Source organism: Tamandua tetradactyla, chromosome 20 (genome assembly GCF_023851605.1).
Source record: "Tamandua tetradactyla isolate mTamTet1 chromosome 20, mTamTet1.pri, whole genome shotgun sequence".
Classification (NCBI taxonomy): domain Eukaryota; kingdom Metazoa; phylum Chordata; class Mammalia; order Pilosa; family Myrmecophagidae; genus Tamandua; species Tamandua tetradactyla.
The window spans coordinates 9430406-9447214 of NC_135346.1; the positions used below are offsets into that span (position 1 = coordinate 9430406).

The window sequence follows — 16809 nt, forward strand, 5'->3', positions numbered from 1 at the left end:
CAGTCAGTTCTAGGGACAATCAGAATTACAAACATGCTTTATGTTTATCCCAAAAGGAATGTTATCTCATGCAGTAGCAAAGTAGAGATTTCTGGAAAACAAATACAAAGGCTAATCCCGTGAGTGACTGAATTACAAGTGTCGGAAAGAAAGCCATACCAAAAGAAAATAAACGCTCACCTGATTATAGAGGAAAAAATAATTTATTTACAATCTTGCAAGAATGGACGTGCAACCAAAAGATGATAGCTGATGCGCCAAATGGCAGGAAGCAGCAGTATTTATTCCCTAAACCTAGCACGTAAGTCCCTCCCCTGTTTCTCCACTGATTGGATACTCCAGAGGTTACAGCCTATTCGAGTAGTCTAACTAATTCAAATTTCCTGCCGAAAGTTCCCGCTTTTGATTATGTTTTACGCCCCAATGACCCTGGTCGTTATTTGTTTACACTTGCTTTTACCCATATGAGGATCTGGTGCCCATTCCAGGCTTATGTCAAAGCCCCTCTCCTTTCCCTGCCTGTGAGACCGGTTTGAGCTGGTTTTGCTGCCTTTTGTTTAATAAGTTTTGTTTCTCCCATCCCACGCCATTTTCTGTGAAAGCTAAATTTAATTCTGTTCTTACAAAAGCAAACTGAAATTTCAATCCCGCAGCATCTCTTTTTCAAGTTAGGACATTGATTGGAAAACGTGGGACTTTGAAAACTAGTATTGGGACTTTATGGGCAGATTCCAGTGACAATTGTTCCATGACCTCTAAATGTTGCTGAGCCTCCTTTGCCATTAGAAGCAGCTCCTCTTCCTTGTGTGACCTATGAGAAGGAACCAAACACACCAAAAGAATAGTAAGACTTTGCCAATTTAGATTGACTGAAACATGGAATATGTATGAAACCTTAAGAAGATTGGATCAGGATGGAGGGAATATAAAGTTGAATCAGACCAACTTTATTGATAATGGGTGTACAAAGCAGAGATTCTGAATTCAATATGTAAGCTCAAGAAACAGTGACTTCAACCATTTGCTAGGTTGTAGACTGAAATTGTACCCAAAGGTTGATACGATCCTGGTGGCAAGGACCAACTGTCTATGGTTATCTCACCAGAGGCAAGATGAGTGTGGTTACCAATACGGGCAGCAGAGCCCAAGCGGTAGTTGACCCTTCAAGAGCTCTTTGGTGTTAGCTAATTGATTGTCATGTCCTTAGGTCTAAATTAGATGTACGGTCTAGTGACATCTTACTTTAGCATGTGTATTAGTTAGGGTTCTTTAGAGAAACAGAATCAACAGGGAACACTCGCAAATATAAAATTTATAAAAGTGTCTCACGTGACCGTGGGAACTCCAAGGCCAAAATCTGCAGGGCAGGCTGTGAAGCCAACGACTCTGATGGAAGGTCTAGACAAACTCTACAGGAGAGGCTTGCCAGCCGAAGCAGGAATAGAGCCTGTCTCTTCTGAATCCTCCTTAAAAGGCTACCTGTGATTAGATTAAGCATCACTCATTGCAGAAGACACTCCCCTTTGGCTGATTACAAATGGAATCAGCTGTGGATGCAGCTGACATAATCATGATTTAACTCTATGAAATGTCCTCTTTGCAACAGACAGGCCAGCACTTGCCCAAACAGACAAACAGGTACCACAACTTGGCCAAGTTGACACATAAACCTGACCATGACAGCATTGTAATGTAATATTATTTGTATTTTGTATGATTTGAATCAGCAGGAAAGCTCTGGGTCTGATGAACAGAAAGAAGTCTGACTCAAATCACACCATAGACAGTCTTAGTCCCTTAACCAATTCCAGACTTGAGTCTGTTCACATACCCCAAGCCCCTTGAATAGAGGGAAGCTAGGTTCCCCTAAGGAAGAGCCACACAGCCATGAATGTATAATGTAAGTTTTCCTCCTACCCTTCTCAGAGGGACCACCAGGGTGATGTGCACTGGGAAAGCTGGGATGGCCACACTTTGTACAGATTACCAGACCCTGTCTCTAAACTGGTACTAATTCCTAGAGGACCAAAGCAGCACCATGAACATCACTCAGAGCAGGGGCTTATGAAGGTGAAGTGATTATTGGAGTTTTGGTTTAGGGCTACTTCACAGCAAGCCCCTTGGGTACCTTAAGTCATTCTGTGGATATTTCTCCAGTTCTGGAAAATACTCAGAAGTTAGTAGTACTTGTTTATTTAGCACATTTATTTCTTGACTCTTGGAGTGAGGCTACTATGGTAGAAAAGGCCACATGGAAGTCATGAAACTGCCGCTGCTTACCAAATAGTGCGCTCTTACTGGTTTGCTTCTCTGCTCAAACTCCGATTGATATCATTACTAACTTGGATTATTTTAAAGTTTACCTGGGACACTAGCATGATTCTAGATATATAGAGTTAGGGAGAAATAAGGAATAAAGAAGACTGATGACTTGGTCTATTCAGCTGCCAGCAATCCAGAACTGGCACCATCACCATCATTAATATTTTTACAATATGTGGTCATAAAAAGAAGTAGGACCTTGTATTTATGAAATTTAACTTCTATATTTGGTAGTTCATGATTCAGTGTCAAGTTGGGAGCATTTATTTTATAAAACTAAAATTGAATATTAATTTATGGGTTAAGTTTATTTTGGAACTTTATATTTTAGTTTCCTTTGGCAATGTCTCTTACCAAGTATAAAAGCTAATTTCCAGAATTCTAGAATTGAATGTGGTATAAAGAAGTTTGGAAAAGGAAATTTTAGAATTAATAATGGCAACCACCATTCTACTGAGAAGATAGTCAGTGTGTAAGGAGGAATAGGGCATTTGTTAGGGATACATAGCCGACTTCATGGGCAATGACGTATTAAACATGTCTTTCATTGCCTGTCCCACCCACAGCACCACATACAGAAACTGCCCCCCAGACCGTAAACAGAGAACAGTGGTTTCCCTGGTGACCTTCTTGTTGCCATGAGGTCCATTTGGTCTTTGGCTTTGGTCTTTGGCTTTGGTGAGATTTAAATCCTTATATTTGAGCTGTTCAGAGGACTCTGGTCCCCCTCCAACCAACCAAAAAAAAGATTTGATGCTAAAAACAATTAAGAAAGTCTCAATTTTTCTTGAGTGCAGATACCAGCAGACTTAGCTCTTTCAGAAGTATATCCTATCCTTGAGACCCCAGGGTGCTGAAGTCTATTTGAGACAGAATCACTGCGCAGACCCAATCTCTTATTCCTAGAATTGCATAGACTCATATTACCTTTTCTAAATCAGACTGCTCTCTAAATGGTGGCACAAACAAAATAAGGACATATAATACCATCAAATTTTTGTGTTTGATCTTAAAATTATTTTTCTTTCATTTACTATTTATGAAGATTTAATTCCCTATCCAATTTCTCCCTGCTTCCTGTAGTTTAGCCATATAAGAAAACCTTGAGCTCTCCTTACTGGACGAAGGCAGTGGATTCTCTGCCCAATGCACTCAAATGACCTATTCCTGAGACACCAGGGTTTCATAGAGAGAAAGGGTTTATTGCTAGGCAGAAAGCAGGAGAGCAGAGGGCCTATCAGCCTAAAAATCTGTCTCTTTGAGTCTAGGAGGTTCAAGGATTTTGGGGATTCTAACAAAGGGAGGTGAAGTCATTACAATTTCAATAGCAAGTGTAAGCAGAAGGGTAGGGAGACAGAGTTATCATTTCAGTAGCAAGCTTAAACAGAATTTACAAATATAAAGGAATGAAACTGGGGCTGCAACCAGTTAATGACTGCAACCAGTTAATTTGCCCTTGCAAATTTCTAAAGTAAGAAAATGGACAAAGGCACAAATTAAGGGTTCTGTAATCATTCTCAGAGATCAGGGCAGCTGGATCACAGTTCAGAGGTTTCAGGTATTTTCTCTCTGTCTATTCTAATATACCAGAAAGAAAAAAGAACCTTTATATAATGTTCTAGTAATAATAATCATTCGTTAAATCCTAACTCCTTGGTTACAATAGTTCCATCTTTTCTTCCAGGTTGCCTTAAGAATTAGTTTATTTTAGATACTTTACATCATCACTGTAGTGTATGTGGGTGTGAATTGATTTTTATTTTATTTTCTCCAAACTCAGTGTGCTTCTTTAACTTGGGTATTTATTTCTTTCATCATTTCTGGAAAATGTTTTCATATATAGCCTCTCCTGATTCTCCCCATTCTCTCTGAAACCATTTCTAGATATAAATTGGGTCTTTCAGTCTGTCCTTCATGTCTTTTAGCCTTTTAATTTTATTTTTCTTTCTTTCTCATAAGATCCATTCTGAATGATATTCTCAGCACCATTTTCCACTTTACTACTTCTTTTTTCAGCTGTATATAATCTTAAAGAAGTACACTGAATTTTTAAAGTTTCATTTCTAGAAATAATACTTTTTTAATCAAAATTCCTTCTTTCATATATATTATCCCATAATTTTGGTTCTTATTTTTTCTTTTCTCTCTTTTTTTTATTACGTAGTTGTATATTCATCACCATGATCATTTCTTAGAACATTCAGAAAAAGAAATAAAAAGAAAAAAACTCATACATACCATACCCCTTACCCCTCCCTCTCAATGATTACTAATATTTCCATCTACCCAAGGTATTTTAGCCTTTGTTTCCCCTATTTTTTCCTATACCCCTTATCACTCCCTTTCATTGATCACTAGCATTTCAATCTACTAAATTTATTTTAACATTTGTTTCCCCTATTATTTATTTATTTATGTGTTTTACTCCTCTGTCCATACCACAGATAAAAGGAGCATCAGACACAAGGTTTTCACAATCACACAGTCATATTGCAAAAGCTTTATCATTATTCAATCATCTTTAAGAAATATGGCTACTGGAGCACAGTTCTACATTTTCAGGCACTTCCCTCCAGCCTCTCCAACATTTCTTTTCTCTTTTTAATAATTTGAAAGATAATTGTTTTGCAAGCATGTTTTTCTATAGCTCCAGTTCTCAAGATTGCTTATTCTCCTGTTTATTGTACTGTTTGTGGACTATTTTCTAATCTCCCATGTTTTGTCATTTTTTATTGTGTACTTTGAATTTTTTCATTTTGATTGTAAATCTTGAGTGCAAAATTCATGTGGCATTGTTTAAGGATAAATATGACCTATAAAGAAGTATTGTGTTTGCTTCTGCCAGGCACCCTAGGAGTTTTTCACTGGAGTCCACCACAAGTTTCAATATTAATATCTCAGCTTGGGGTTCCCTCACCATAGGGGTAGAATAAATTCTGATTCCACATCCAGGAGAGAGTTGGCTTTAGTTTTGGCTTCCCATTGTTACCAGATTTTTGTTTCCAGCTTCTTGCCTGTGGAATAAGAAAGAATTCAGAGGCACAGCACAGATAGAGCACTAGGTAAGAAATTTGTTAGCTACATATGTAAAAGGACATGCGGGCACTCTTGCAGGTAAAGAAGGACGTGGGTGAGAGGCCATAGGCAATGGGGGCCACTTGCTTTTATACATTAGTTTTACTTATCGCCCTGCCCCCCGTTCGGGGATTTCTCTTCTACCCTCCCCTCACCCCAGGGCAGTATTGGGTGGATGCGTTGGTTTCACCCTTCCCGGTTGATGACTCCCTCAGGTGGGGGTCTTTGGGCTTTAGATGGGTTGGCTGCCACTGGGTGTTTCCCTGAGTGAGTAGTCCCCAGGCAGGAGGTCTGTGCCAGACAGGGGGCTGCTGGCTTTGGCTAACCTTCAGGGTGCCTTCAGGGTTTTTCCCTCCCCTCTCTCCCTGTTTAGCCTGCCTCACCATGGAGAAGGGAAGGGAGACTCTCTATCCCAGAGTCCTGCTTGGCTTCCTTGACTCTTTGATTTGACAGTTTTTCTAGTCCCATTAACCCCAGAGAGGAAATCCTTCCAAGCATCCTTGCGTTTAATAGGAAGTATCAGTGCCATATCCCTGCCTTGAAAAGTCCAAGGCCCTATTATGTCCTCCTAGGATTATTAACCCCAGCCTCTGTATATTAAAGTCTACATTCTTATCCAATAACTCACACTCATGTCAGTTAATATACCTCCCACTCGAAAGATGAGTTAGCTATCATTTCTGACTCCTGGGACTTTCTTTTTCTTTTAGGCTCAATTACGGATTTTAAGTATTTCTCTATGTTTTATGGAACATTGTTATGAATTCAGAAATTCATTTTATGAATTTTTATTATATTGTCAGCTCAGAATCTACACTACTTTTCTATTCTATTCACTCATTCATAAATGTAGCAGTGTTGTACTTCTGTACGCTACATTCCATTGTATATTTATTTTTGCAGGGCTGCCTCTCAAATTGTACATCCAATGGCTACTGCCCATTTAATTTAGGACTTCATCAAAGCCATTAAGTTCATTCATATACTGAGGTGCAACCAAGCTCACAGGAGAAGGCTCATGGCTGTTAGCCTTCTGCTGTGAATTCTAGACAGGCCTTATTCAGAATTAAGAGTAAACATACCTGTATTGTGAGCTCATCACAAAACATGTGACTTGACCCTTGTTTACCTGTGATTTGATGTCATACCCCCTGGTTAATAAAGTCTTGGATAGCAATTCCTGTTTTTAATAAAACCACGGTAAAAATATGGTCCAGTCCAACACAGCCCCAAAACCACACAACACAGGAGACAGGAGATTATTCGTGAGTTTAATTAGGAATTCAGTCTGGAGATGAAAGCCTGCACCCACCCAAAGGAGAGAGAGGAAAAAAAATAAAAAGGAGAAGGGGGGGAGTGCCCAGGGGAAAGCTTATCAAGTCTAACAGTGTCATGAGATTTGGTTATTACGGGAGGGGTCTGCATTCTTTGACCTGTAACGTGCTGGCCCTGCAGGGACCTAAGTGACACTCTCCAAATGCAGGAGGGGGCGGGGCCTGGGGCCTGGGACCCTATAACCCACCCACGCACAGCAGAGCACATTGACCACAGGACAGACACTGCATTAGTTAACAGCGTAAGAGAACAGAACATAAGGAGTTCTCTACACAGAAGTAACAACTCTACAAAGTGGTGCCATTAGGGCCAAAGAAGGGAATTAAACCATTCTAGTGATAATTGATAAAACCTGTGATTTCAGTCCTACATGAGAAGCTCCTCTTCTGGCCTTTTCCCATTGCTGAATCCTGCCAGGCCAGCAGGGTTTTTCTGGAGTCAAATTCACAGCGTCACAGTCCAAGGCAGGCTGGAGGCACCCAACAGTGGCTGCTCAGTGCACACTCAGCATTGAGATCTACTGTGCTGTAGGTTACAATGGAAGCCTGTTGCAGGAAGATATTTGCTATAACCCTAAGGACAAAAATGCAAGCGAAATTTCCTTTAGTAGACAGATACCACAATTTTTCCTCCTGCATTTGCAGGGAGATTTCTGGAGTCAAATTCACAGTTAGCCTGGGCATAAGAATCCACAGTCACACATACTGTGCCCTGGGGTATGGGGGGTCCTGGGTTGTTACATATACAACCTTTGGCATTTTGTGTATAAACCATGGTCTAAAACTTAAATTTTGGGAGACCCCAATACCCCGGGGACCTAGGACTCCCAATCAACACGGCTCCATTGGCCAGGACCAAGGCCAGTTGACCTTATCTTCCCCAATTTCTAATGCTTGCAGCACAGACAAGAGCAAGTTGTATTCATTACCTGATTGTGGCTGTAGCATTGCTGGTTTTTTTTTACCTGAATTCGCAGCACCTGTATGGGCCTGGTGGTTGTAAGGCAAGTGAAATGTCCATAAGACATCGTGTTCAGTTTCCCAAGCTTAGGTTACTTGTCCAGAAGAGGGTCCCACTATCACTGTCCACATGTGTGGGGACCCTGAAGAACGCACCAAGCTTTTTCAAAGCCATGCGTTGTAGCTCTTTGGTTAGCTTTCCCTGTTGAGAAGGTACCCAGGGCTATAAAAGCAAATTTTGCACCTCCAGATGAGGGAAGGGGCCTCATATAATTTGCCTGACACCTGGTACCCAGAACCTGCTCATGGCCAATGTGACCGAGTTGAAGAGGGAGCATCCTTGAGCATTGCAGCAAACACGAGGGGCAGGCGTCCATGACTCCTGTCAGTGGTTGTCTGGAGATGGGCATCTGGAGTTGCTGTGCTGTCTCCACAGAGTCTGGTACTCATGGTGTCCTGTTTTTCTATGTAATCATTTGGCAGTCTTGTGCTTTGTTGGCTTTAGACTATGAATTTTTGCTACAGTATCTACTTTAATATTGCCAGATAAAGAACGCATTTTATGGGCAGAGAGATAAAACATGGTGTGTTAGCTTCCAAGGTGCCAGAATGTGATATACCAGAACTGGAACAGCTTTCACAAAAGGGAATTTAATAAGTTACAATATTACAGTTCTATGGAAGTGAAAGTGTCCAAATTAAGGCACAAACAAAAGGTTACCTTCACTTAAGAGAGGCCAATAGGTCAGGAACACTTCTGTCAGCTGGGTAGTCACATGGCTTGCATCTGCTGGTTCCTTGTTCCTGGGCTCCATTGCTTTCAGCCTCTGTTTCTGTGGGGGTTCCTCATTTGGCTTTTCTGGGGCTGGGTTTCATCCCTTGGTTTCCCTTGGCTCTCTCCAGGTTCTGGCTTGCTTAACATCTTATGGTTATGTCCACTGGGGTCCAAGCATCTCCAAACATCTGTGTCTTTGTTCTCTGAAGCAATTGTTCTCCAAGTGTCTACATCTGCTCTGTCAGCTCTAAGGCTCCTGTCATTTTTCTAAGCTCCGTCATTTCTATCATTTATCCAAAATGTTTCCTCTTTTAAAGGCTTCCAGTGAACTAATCAAGACTCACCTGGAATGGGTGGGGTCACATCTCCATCTAATCAAAAGCCACACCCACATTTGAGTGTGTCACATCTCCATGGAGATAGTCTAATCAAGAGGTCCCAACCTACAGTACTGAATTAGGATGAAAATAAATGGTTTCTCCCACAAGATTGGATCAGGATTAAAACATGGCTTTTCTGGGGTACATAATACTTTCAAACCTGCACACACAGTTACCTTTGGCTTGTAAATGGTTGTTCAGATATCTTCCCACATTTCTTTTCCCCATAAGATGCAGCAGACAACAGTCCATTGCTCTTGCTTCCAGGTGGCCATTCACACTACCAGACCCTGGTACCACGTCCAGTTTTCAGCACAAATAGTTAATGCATCTCCTAGTTCATGAACGACCATACATACAGCCCTTAATTCAGCCCATTGGCTGCTTTGTATAGTCCCATTTTCCCACCATATAGTGTCCATACTAGGTTGCACAGGTACAGTTGTCCAGGTGGCAGGCTGCCTGTGTGCTGATCCATCAGTGTACCAGGCAGACTTGGTATACTGCCGCATCCATCAATGGTGGGCACAGAAAGACAGCCACCTGGTGGGAGGTGGGGATCAGCAGGGAGGGGCAAGCATTGTTCTTCCACATAGGAAATCATGGATATCATGCATTTCCATACTTAAGGGGCTGTTATTCAAAGTGCTGTGTTGTAGCAGGTAAGTATGTACCCAGCCCTGTACAGGGACAGATGTGCTTAATTTCACAGGGCATTTCTGAGTTAGTCTTTCGACTTGCACTACAGCATTATAGGCAGCACACAGTTGTTTTCCTAAGAGACTGTATCACAGTTCGTCTCCTTTCCATAACTGAAACCAAAAGCTGATGGGAACTTCCTTTGCCTGTTGCCTTTGCCACAAGCCCCACCCAAAGCCAATATTGGAATTGGCCACATTTACTTCACAAATCACATCTTTATCCACTCCCCCCATAAAGCCTGAGCCAGTATGATGGCACATCTGGTTTTTTGAAAGCAGCATGCTGGAAGGTATCCCATCCCCAGGGATAGCTTTCCCTAATCACAGTGTTCTAGTTTGCCAGCTGCTGGAATGCAATATACCAGAAACAGAATGGCTTTTTAAAAAAGAATTTAATAAATTGCAAGTTTACAAGAAAATGTCCCAATTAAAACAAGGCTATAGAAATGTTCAATCTAAGTCATCCAGGGAAAGATACCTTGGTTCAAGAAGGCTAATGAAGTTCAGGGTTTCTCTCTCAAGTGAGAAGGCACGTGGCGAATATGGTTAGGGTTTCTCTCTTATTTGGAAAGGCAAATGGCAAACACATCTGCTAGCTTTCTCTCCTGTCTTCCTGTTTCATGAAGCTCCCTGGGAGGCATTTTCCATCTTCATTTCCAAAGGTCGCTGGTTGGTGGATTCTCTGCTTCTCATGTGGCTATATCATTCTCTGCTCTCTCAGAATCTCTCCTTTTCTCTGAAATGTTTCCTGTTTTATAGGATTCCAGTAAACTAATCAAGCCCCACCTGGAATGGTGAAATGGACACATCTCCACTTAATCCAGTTTAACAACCATTCTTGATTGAGTCATATCTCCAGGGATATGATCTAATTAAAAGTTTCAAACATACAATATTGAATAGGGATCAGAGGAAACAGCTGCCTTTACAAAATGGGATTAGGATTAAAACATGGCTTTTTAGGGTCCATATACCCTTGCAAACGGGCACAACCACATACCCAGGTTTTAACATTTGGGCTGAGTGAGGAACTAAAGATTTCCAATACCCCAACAATCCTGAGAAAGCCATGCATTGTTTTGGTGTATGCAGCATAGGGAAACATTGCACCTTATCAATTACTACAAAGGGAATACATTTTGCCTTTCCCAACCATACAATACCCAAGAATTTGACAGGGCAGCCAAGGCGTTGAAGTCCACCATGATAATTGTCCATCCCTGGCTGTTAAGATGAAATAGCAATGAAAATTAGGCTTTTTTTTTAGTTCTGGGAAAGAGTTACTGGTTAACATGATCAATATAATGAATTAGTGTTACATTTTTCCATTTATCCAAATTCTTTGCTATGAACCCACGGCAGATGGTGAGATTATGTGACTAGTCTTATGGGAGCCTGGTGAAAATTCTTTATTCTCCTTCCCGGGTGTGATGGTTAGGTTCTGGTGTCAGCTTGACCAAGTGACGATGCCCAGTTGTCTGGTCAGGAAAGCACTGGCCTGATCTTGCTACAGGGAAATTTCCTGGCTGGTTGATAAATCAGAGGGCTGGTGTATTAAATAATCTGTCAGTTGATTGTATCAGTTAATTACATCCATGATCAACTAAGGTGTGTCTCCTACCAATAAGCTGATCGAGTCAGTTAAAGACTTTTTTTTTAAGGAAGAAAAGAGACTTTTGGCTGCTTCTTCAGCCCGCAAGCCTCTCCTGTGGAGTTCATCCAGACCCTTCATTGGAGCTGCCAGCTTCACAGCCTGCCCTACAGATTTTGGACCCTTCAATTCCCAGGGCTATGTGAGACACTTTTATAAATCCCATATTTACAGATCTCTCCTGTTGGTTCTGTTTCTCTAGAGAACCCTGATTAATATACCAGGTGAGGGTGAAAATGGATTGACTGGCCCTATTTAAGGGAATACTAAAGAACTGAGTGTTAATTACTTATAGGAAAGAGGCAACCTTCGGAAACATGGCATACAAAGTTGGTGTCACTCCACCCTTTGCCTCCCAAACTTCTTTTTTCTCCTTCTCAACATCAGATAAAGAATCTATGGGAACCCAGTGAAAGGAAGTCAGGATATGCTCTCTTCCCCTAGCATACTAGCATGCTAATCTTTCTAAATTCTTATCTACAAGGCATGGCCTCTCATTCAGTGCATCCTCCAAATCTGCAGATTTCCCTGTCTTTCTGAAATGGCCCCCTGCAATGGCCCTCGCTGACCTGCAAATTTCTGTCTCCCTCGAGACAGCCTGCCATAGCTGGCAGTACTGCACAACAGCCAATTGACTGCAGCATAGTCAAATGAGCGGGGACCCCTCCCTGTTCCAGGGAAGCAGGGTGCCCGGGATCTCCCCTGCAGAGTCTCCCTTCCCCAGATTCATCCTCTCTATGGCTGGCAGCCCTCTGGTCTCCTGGCCAGCTTGTCAAATGTCCCAGCCCAACACAACCCTGAGATCAAAGAACGCGCTAGACAGAATCTCACCCGTGAGTTTAATTAGGGGCTTACGGACAGGAGCAAGATCCCCCAGTGACAGCCAGTGGGGAGCTGAAAGTCTGCACTCCACCAAAGCCAAGAGAGAGAGGAGTGCCTAAGGAAAGGCTTATAAAGTTTAGCAACCTAGTGAGATTTGGTTACAATAGCAACCTAGCCAAATTTGGTTACAAAGGAGTTTCAGCAGACTCTGGTGAGATTTGGTTACAATGGAGTTTCAGCAGACTCTGGTGAGATTTGGTTATTAGGGGCGGGGCTTTACCTTCTTTGACCTTTTAAATCTGTCCCCAGTGATGTAGCGCCTCTGTGACTTGCTGTCAAACTGGAGGGGGGCAAGGGCGATCCTAGATCCTACAAAACATTATCTGTTATGTTATGCATAAAAGGACTTATATAAATTTGTCCTTAAGTTTAGTTCTGGAAAAATTTATGCCCATATAAATGATTTTACATACATTCCTGTATGAGAAAATGAAAAATGTACTCTATGACGTAGTTCATTCTTGTCCCAATTATCAGGGACCATGAAGTCCAAACCAGTGTTTATTGACAATAAATAAATTTCTGGTGCATACCAGGTGACTACCACCCCCTGAATTTCCTACAAAATAATTTGTTTCTCTCAAAATTGTAAAGTGATATTCTCATTTTGCATGGTGCTTCTTTTTTAACCTGTCAAATTAATAATTCGTTAAACACTGAATTTTCCTATGCATTACTTTAAATAAGTTTTTTCCCTTTTCTCTAGAACTCAGCTCTCAAAAGTTATGTACTCTTACATTTCTATCCTATGCTTTCTTTTCTCTGCTAATAATACCACTATTTCTTTAGACTTCCTCATGTGCCACATAGGAATCAAGTTTGCTAATGGCGTCTTAGTGCAGAAGTCAACAGTTTACAATGCCTTTTTACTATGAACTTTTTTTTATTGACAAGTATTCACACACATACAGTCCATACATGGTGTACAATTAATGGCTCATAATATCATCACATAACTGTGTGTTCATCACTGTGATGAACATTTTCATCACTCCAGAAAAAGAAATAAAAAAAAAACTCATATATCCCACACCCCTCCCTCTCATTGACCACTAGTATTTCAAACTACCCAATTTATTTTACCCCTTGTCCCCATACTATTTATTTATTTTTATCCATTTTTTTTACTCATCTGTCCATACCCTGGATAAAGAGAGCATCAGACACAAGGTCTTCACAATCACACAGTCACGCTGTGAAAGCTATATTGTTAAACAGTTATCTTCAAGAATCAAGGCTACTGGAACACAGCTCAATAGTTTCAGGTACTTCCCTCCAGCCAGTCCAACACACCATAAACTAAAAAGGGATATCTATATGATGCATAAGAATAACCTCCAGGATAACCTCTCAACTCTGTTTTGAGAAATCTCTCAGCCACGGAAACTTTATTTTGTCTCATTTCTCTCTCCCCGCTTTTGGTCAAGAAGGTTTTCTCAGTCCCTTGATACTGGGTCCTGGCAAATCCCAGGAGTTCTGTCCCATGTTGCCAGGGAGATTTGTACCCCTGGGTGTCGTGTCCCATGTAAGGGGGAGGGCGGTGAGGTCACCTGCTGAGTTGACTTAGAGAGAAAGGCCACATCTGAGTAAAAAAAACAGTCTCTGGGGGTGACTTTTAGGCATAGTTATAAGTAGGCTTAGCCTATCCTTTGCAGGAATAAGTTCATAGGGGCGAACCCCAAGATTGAGGGCTCAGCCTATTGATTTGGTTGTCCCCACTGCTTGTGAGGATATCAGGAACTCTCCAAATGGGGAAGTTGAATATTTCCTCCTTTCTCCCCAGTCCCCCAAGGGGACTTTGCAAATACTTCTTTATTCACTGCCTACATTACTCTGGGAAATATCACATTAACTTGGACAACCAACAAGATCTCATGCCCTATTCTAGATTCTGTGCACTTATGGATGAACTCATTTTTAATCATTTCCTCTGATCTCGGAAGCCGAATGTCTTTTCCTTTCACAGTGCCACTTCCTCTGCGTGTGCTCCGGATCTGACACCTTCATCTTCTGCAGACCTTCTTCCAGCGTTTATATCGTCTCCTTTATCTTCTGTCCCTTCCTGTCCACTGAATCATTATTCTCAGACTGCAAACACACTAAGAACTCTAATGAATGTCCTCATCTTCTCATGCAGTTCTTCAAATATCATCTTCTCAATGAAGTCTACTTTGACCACCCTTTTAAAATCCCAACCCCTTGCTACTTCCTATTCGTCTTTCCTTTCCTGCCCTAATCTTTAGCACTAATACCTGAAAACATATATAGATATACATTTTTACTGTCTCCCCATTTGGCATTCAGTAAACATTGGTTCAATGAATGGATAATAGTATTGCCCTTTATTTGTCTAATCTAAAGTAAACACTGTATCTTATTACATAGCTGAGTTTTAATTTAGCTTGATACCCTTCTATCCATATAGTACACAATGGTTATTCTCTCACTGGCATGCATATGCTTCATCTAAGTTATTATTTCTAAGGTGAAATCTAAAGGGTAGATGGTAGCTATGGAAAAATATCCAGAAAACAGAAATGAATTTTGGATTTTTTCCCCTCTACTTCAGTACTACCTATCCTAAATGATAATAGTTGGGATCAGTGAACAAAGTGTGTCCCTTCACTTCTTTGATACTTCCACTTGCTTATTACAATCAGGATAAGTTGTCTTCTGAAATCAATAGCTGAGAACTGTAAGAGTGATTGTGCTTATATATTTTCTAGAAAAAGTCTGTCTATATTTTCAAGAACTTTATTGATGCTTTCTAAAGTTTCATAACTCATTTCTTATAAACAGATTTCTTTGAATGTCACTGTAGTCCTAATGGAACAAAAGGCTCCATTCATGCAGGGAAGTAATGGATCGGATCAGCAAGCAGAGTCTATCTCAGGGCCAGCTTCATGGGTGTACAACCTGTGCTCAGGACCCCATATCAGAAAGGCTTCATATACGGTTTAATGTCCTGCTATTATGGTTTTGAAATTCTAAATAATTTTTATCAGGAAGCTCTGCATTTTCATTTTCCACTGGCTCCAAAGATTTTGTAGCAGTCCTAATCTCAGGTCTTGGTCTTTTTTTTTTTTTAGCACAAACACATTTATTTACTTACCAAAGAGATGATCCTAATTAAACTAACTCTTTGAAGTAGTTGGATGCAAAATGTTCATGATAAAGACAGTTGAAAACAATGATGGCAAAAAGTAAAGCAGAATGGAAATGTGTTCATTGAACTGAGCTTCTCCATTCTCACGGCTAAATCCTACCCAAAGGTGATGATGGAACTTTTATTCTATTTTTTGTAGACCCAAGTACTGGTGACATTGTCCACTAGGCATTCCACCACAAATCCCCCACCTTCCACTTCTCTAGTCATTGTGCTTTCCTTCCCATTCCATTACTGGTGTTGAACCAATACACCCTTTGTTAAGTTGCAGACATTCTGTTTTTCTGCCATCAGGTATATTTTCTCCAAACTTCTTTCCCAGGTTACAAGAAAACTGCATTGCTTTCAATATGCCCTTGGTTTTTATGATGAGGCATTCGTTGTTACAAGCAATGATGTGATCTGGCTTAGTCGATACTCCCATTTTTTGCAAAACCATCCCCACTCCCGCTTCCCTGAAGTATTCATCAAAGTCTTTGCTGTCGACCAGTGCCATTTTCCTACCAGCTGCTGAGTGGTGGCCACCATGGGCAGACGTGAGTGGACATGGACTGGGAAAGCAGGGTCTGACATTGGAGCATGGTGTTTTAGTTTGCTAGCTGCCAGAATGCAACACACCAGAGACGGATTGGCTTTTAATAAAAGGGGATTTATTTTGTCACTTCTTCAGAGGAAAGGCAGCTAACTTTCCACTGAGGTTCTTTCTTATGTAGGAAGGCATAGGGCGATCTCTGCTGGCCTTCTCTCCAGGCCTCTGGGTTCCAACAACTTTCCCTGGGGTGATTCCTTTCTGCATCTCCAAAGGCCTGGGCTGAGGTGCAGGTGCTGAGATGAGGTATGCTGAGCTGCTTGGGCTGTGCTACATTGAGCTCTCTCATTTAAGCACCAGCCAATTAAATCAAACATCATTCATTGCAGCAGGCATGCCTCCTAGCCGACTGCAGATGTAATGAGCAACAGATGAGGTTCACGTACCATTGGCTCATGTCCACAGCAACAGAGCTAGGCACCTTCACCTGGCCAAGTTGACAGCTGAATCTAACTACCACACATGGCTTGCCCTTTCTTTTTTTTTTTTTTTTTTTTGCATGGGCGCACCAGGGATTGAAACTTGCATATTTTTTAAAGTATGGATTCTTGGTGAAAATGGAGAGGTTCTGAGGTTCATATACATTTAAAATTCCTCATAGAATTTTATTTGATTTTATTAAACCAGTGTTTCTGGTTTAGCCCAGAAGACTTGTAAAGATTCTCAGAGCATGAGATAGTAGACTTTGATCTAGGAATAGGTATTCTGGAATTGCCCGGCCCATACCTGCAACATATACCTATGAAGGAATCACAGCTAGATCCCAGCAACAACAATGGAAGCCAAAAAAACAATGGCATCATAGCTTCAATGTGTTGATAGAAAATAACTATCTAATTAGAAATCAATAAGTTTCCATTGTTTTGTGTGGAGATCATGAAGTTGAAAGCAAAAGGATGGTAAAAGTTCCACCATGTGACTACTAACTAAAGGAAAGCTGATGTAGCTTTAATATTATAGGCTTTTAAATATAA

At 41.1% G+C, this 16809-nt stretch overlaps 1 pseudogene; it reads right to left on the reverse strand.

The window, feature by feature from the left end:
- Positions 1-15372: 15372 nt before the first annotated feature.
- LOC143664272 (fatty acid-binding protein 5 pseudogene) lies at positions 15373-15819 on the reverse strand (annotated as a pseudogene).
- Between the last annotated feature and the right edge of the window lie 990 nt (positions 15820-16809).